The sequence below is a fragment of the Myotis brandtii genome, unplaced genomic scaffold, assembly GCF_000412655.1.
Source record: "Myotis brandtii unplaced genomic scaffold, ASM41265v1 scaffold187, whole genome shotgun sequence".
NCBI lineage: Eukaryota > Metazoa > Chordata > Mammalia > Chiroptera > Vespertilionidae > Myotis > Myotis brandtii.
The window spans coordinates 952166-957053 of NW_005356944.1; the positions used below are offsets into that span (position 1 = coordinate 952166).

At 62.8% G+C, this 4888-nt stretch overlaps 1 long non-coding RNA gene across 1 annotated transcript; it reads right to left on the minus strand.

The window, feature by feature from the left end:
- Positions 1–2220: 2220 nt before the first annotated feature.
- Positions 2221–4114, minus strand: LOC106725763. The gene is made up of 2 exons (XR_001361703.1): positions 2865–4114; positions 2221–2660 (listed from the first exon to the last, which is right to left on the minus strand). It is a non-coding gene; the product is annotated as an uncharacterized LOC106725763 (long non-coding RNA).
- Between the last annotated feature and the right edge of the window lie 774 nt (positions 4115–4888).

The window sequence follows — 4888 nt, forward strand, 5'->3', positions numbered from 1 at the left end:
TGGGGTTGAGTGTGCAATTATTAAGCACCTACTCTGTGCCAGTCCCTGAGACTACAGGAAACCAAACGTCAGTGGCCGCTGCTCCCGTGGGCTCCCAGGTGGGGGCAACAGCCAGGTGTTGGTGATGGGCCCTGAGAGAGGCCACAGAGCATCATGGGAGCCAGTGAGTAGGGGTCTGGAGAGGGAGTGGGAGGGGGATCCAGTCTAAACAAGATATGCACAGGCCCAGGGCCTGCTGGGAAAAGGCCGCAGGTCAGGAAATCAAAGAGCCAGTCTGAGGGAGCTGGGTTGGCCTTGCTCGCGAGTTGGGACAGCGCCTCTGAGAGCTGTCAGAGGCTCCACAGAGGCGATGGAGGAGGACGCGCAGGGCAGGGGTGTGTCTCGAACACCTACAAGGCTGCCCCACCACCCCCAGGAGGAGTGAGTCACGGACTTTATCCTCAAGGAGCTTGGGGACCGGGCGGGAGGGTAAGATAAGCACACAGAGCTCTCCAGGAATGAGATAAGGGGCAGGTAGGAGAGGCCCACAGGGTGCAGGGAGAGGCGGGAGCAGATCAGGTAGTCAAGGGGGGTGGGGGGCATCTCAGCAGAGGAGATGGGGGCCCAGGGATCACAGGGCAGTGTGAGCAGAGCTGCACAGGGTGGGCGTGGGGTGGGACACATGACAGGGACATAGAGACCAGAGCAGGGGGCTGCATAGAGTCCGCAGCGGGAAAAGGCCCGACCAGCTCTGTGACTTTAGCAAGTTGCTCACCCTCTCTGAGCCTGTGTCCTCATCCCCGCACCAGGTTCCCAAGAGGCACCTTGCAAAGTGGCTGAAATGATTGATGTGGGTCAGTGCCCGGCTCCCAGAAAGCGCTCAAGAACCATTTCCCGTTAAAGCAATCTGAGCTTTATTCCTAGATCTGGGTTTCTAATTTTTTAATGTTTACTTTAAAAAAATAATTTTTATTGATTTCAGAGAGGAAGGGAGAGGGAGAGGGAGATAGAAACACCAATGGTGAGAGAGAATCATGGATCAGCTGCCTCCTGCACGCCCCCTACTGGGGATGGAGCCTGCAACCCAGGCATGTGCCCTGACTGGGAATCGAACCGTGACCTCCTGGTTCATAGGTCAACATTCAATCCCTGAGCCACACCGGCCGGGCTCATTTTCACTTCTTATTTACCAGCAGAAGTCTTTGTGTTCAAATGAAGACTTCCCCGGACGCCCACTGTGTAAGAGCCAGGCCGGAGGGAGGCTGCTGTGGGAAGCGGGAGCAGGGGTGGGGCCAGGTCTTGTCCACTCGGCTCTGCCCCGGACACTCACCCCACAGGTCAGAGCTGTGCTGCAGGGGGAGAGAATGGCAAGAGAGAAGAGAGCGGGGCGAGCAGAGGGGAAGGTTGCACAGGGGCCCTATCTTAGGGGGGTTCTCTCACAGACGGGCCAGAGCCCTGGGTACCCACAGCCACAATGGATGTTGGTGAGCCTTCCTGGGCATGCAGGGCGGAAGCTCGGGATCTGTGTGAACATTTTTGGATGGGCCAGAGGCTGAGCTCACAGGTGTGGGGAGGACAGGGACCCTGGGGGAGTCTATACTCAGGGGAAGCACCGGGTGCTGGGGTGCCGGCAGGCACTGAGGCTCAAGCGGGCCTCAGAAGGCTTCCAGCAGGCAGCACACGTGGAGGCAGAGCTTGGAATGGTTAGTAAAGTGACCCTGCAAAAAAGCTGGGAAGGGTGTTTCAGGCAGAGGGAACGGCATGGGCAAAGCGCAGAGGCACACCATGCCGCAGCAGGCAGTACAGGTGAGGCCCAGAGCAGGGCAGGCTCCCGGGAGGGGGAGTGGGAAGGTGGGAATGAGACAGGAGGGCCGTGGGCCTCGCGTGCTGCACTGGGCTAGCAACTCTCCATCGCCCCCTGGACACCAGCCCGGCCCCCCCCACAGGTCCCGGCAGCTGGCATTGAGGCGAACATACCTGTGACCTATGCAATTGGCAGCCAGAGGGGAGACAAGAGCACTGGCTGTCAATTCATAGGTCAGAGCCCTGTGCACTCGGTCTCCGCGGCCTGCTGACAGCCCACCGCCCTTGGCCATCCTGGGCCTGGGGGCGCAGCCACAGAGTCCCTGCCGGTCCGCTGGGCGCAGCCTCCTCTCCGCCTCCACGGGGACGGGCCCCCACCCCAGATAACAGCAGCCCCACTGGAACGAGTGGGCACTTCCACATGGAGTTGCTGTTACAGGGGGTGGGAGCCGCTGGAGGCAGCTCTTCTCGGGCTGAGGTCCGGGGAGGGCCCCGCAGCCATGACCTGGGCCCCTGGGTCCTCGGGGCCCTGGGTCCATGGTCTTTTTATTGAGGCTCCTTATCGTGCGGGGCCCGCTCCTTCTCTGGGCGAAGTCCAGGCTCAGCCCCAGATCTGCCCACAGAGCCGGGAGTGGCCCTGACTTACACTCCGGCACAGCCTTTGCCCCTCTGACACCCACACCCTCTGTCCCCAAGTTCCTTGTTTCCTCGTTTCTTTCCCAACCCGAGCTGGGCCCCGGTTCCAGTTTGGCTGCTGTGCCTCCCTCCTCTGCCCTTTGCCCACCCTTCCCGCCGCAGCCACAGGGCAGAGGGCGAGGGATGGCTGGGTCTGTCGTCCCCAGGGACCTCCAAATGCCCAGATTCCGCAGGAGATGGCCCTGTAGAAAGGAGACAGACACAGAGAAGGGCGGGGTGAAGGGGAGACAGAGAGAGTGGGTGAGTGAGGCCAAAAGAGAAAGGGATGAGGGGCAGGCCGAGAGCGGAGAGCCGGAAAGAGACAGAGCAAACGGGCAGAGAAGGGGGAGGGGGAGGGGGAGGGAAAGGAGGAGGCAGGGAACTTGAAAAGATGCTGATACACAAACCTGCTGGCAGGATGGTGAGAACAGGGCTGTAAGCAACCACCCATCTTGAAAAAACTCTCAGCACCTTGGTGGCCCGGGAGCTGGGTGACCTTGAACATGTGGCCGCAGCTGGTTCCTCATATGCTTTAGGGCTGTGAGCTGTCCTGCACATGGGCCTAGACTGGTGGGCAGCACCCTCCCTTCAGCCCGTGGTGTAGGGAGAGGAAGGAACTGCCGGTTGGGGTCCCCGCACTGGCCCCGGCCCCCAGACCTTTCCTCTGCAGTGTTTTCTCATCCCCCCAGACCGGCTCTGGACCACCAGGCTTGAGTGACAGGTTGCTGCTGAGGGGACATTTCAGAGACCCCAAGGCTTCTGGAGAGGAAGAGGAGCTGGGGCTCTGAGCTCTTCGAGTCGGGCCACCCCCCCACCCCCACCCCGTTTCCCTGTGTGGAAACTGGCCCAGAGAGGCCGAGGAGGCGGCCCAAGGTCACAGAGCGGGGCCTCCAGGTCTGTCCTGCATGGCAACCTCCCTCAAGTGGCGTCTCCCAGGATGCAGTCAAGTGGGCTGGGGGACCCCAGGCAGGAGGCCTCTGCCCGGGAGGGCAGGCCTGTGATGAACACACCAGAGCTAGGTACCCCCCTCCCACCAGCCCCTCCCGAGGACGCAGGGGCACGACCGAGTGCCCCAACCGGCGGCAGCATCACGGGGATGCCACAGCCATGAGGGTCCCGCTCCCTCCCCCAAGGGGGAAGCTGAGGCCCAAGGGAGGAAGGGAGTTGAGGTCACTAGCCATTGCCTAGGTCGCTTCCTTTCTTCCTCGAGGGGCTAGGACCCTGCAGAGGGGCGGGCAGAGGGGCTGCAGGCTCTTACCTGGGTGCGGGCTGGCCCTGGAGGCATGAGGAGGAAGTGGGCCCAGCGCCTTTTGAGCCGTTGGCCCAGCCCCGGTGGCAGTTAATGATTATCCTGCCGCCTGTCAATATGGATCACAGTGCAGTTCGAAGGGCAGCACACCCTGGACTGTGCCCGGGCAGGGGGGCAGCACCAGGAAGCATCAGGCCAGGCCCGTCTGCCCTTCCGGTGGCACCAGTCCACAGCCCATCGCCCTCCTGGCACCCTCCGCCCGCGCGGCCTCTGCCCCAGGTGTCCATGCCCAGCGAGGATCCCGGGCCCACCAGGACCCAACTTCCACCCAGTTCACGTGGTGCCATGTCTCCCTCACTGCGAAGGGGACACTGGGGACACCAAGGGGAGCTGGGGGCACTTGCGAACCAGAGGGGTCTACAGATGGCCCTCGCGAGGTGAGGGTGCTCTAAGCCCGTGCCTGTTTCCCCACCTACCTCAGTGCAGTGCTACTGGGGAGTGGGCAGGGCGGGGTGATCAGAGCAGCCCTCTTCCTTGTTCTCAAGAAACAAGGTGTGTGTGGGGGGTGCAGACCAGGGTCACTTTCCTGACCCCGTGTGAGTGTCTCCGCTGCCGCCCCCGTGCCCCTGCCCGCCAGCACCCTGTAGCTGGGACCCAGGACAGAGGCTCCCGCCACTGGGGATGGGGGGAGCAGCCCCCAGAGGCCAGCCTTCCAGGAAGGGCCTTAACTGAGCCTCCAGTCCTTGTACGCTGGGCAAGGAGCATCAGGAAGGAGCTGAGGCTCAGAGGCCAGGGGCAGCAGCCTCAGGTCTAAGCCTCCCCACCGCCCTGTGCTCGGTTCAGCACCCTCTCAGCCGCCCCCTCACACCTGGCCCCAGGTAAGGCCGGACGCTGGGCTCTTGCAGGGATGGAGCCAAGGAAGTACTCTGGGCAAGGAGGCCTCCAAGGGCCGCCCCGGGGCCTCTCCCCTCCACTCAGCTCCTGCCACGTGAGAGGTGGGCCAGGGTGGCAGGCCCCTGCGAGGGTGGTGAGGAGGAGCTCAGGGCAGCAACTCTGATCCACTGGGTGGGGTGGGGAACCCTGGAGGTGACAGGGGAGGTGCTGGGTGTAGAGGTGGGAATCTGGGTGCCAGCCAAGGCCAAGGCTGAGGCCGGGACAGTGCAGGTACACAGAACAAGGGGC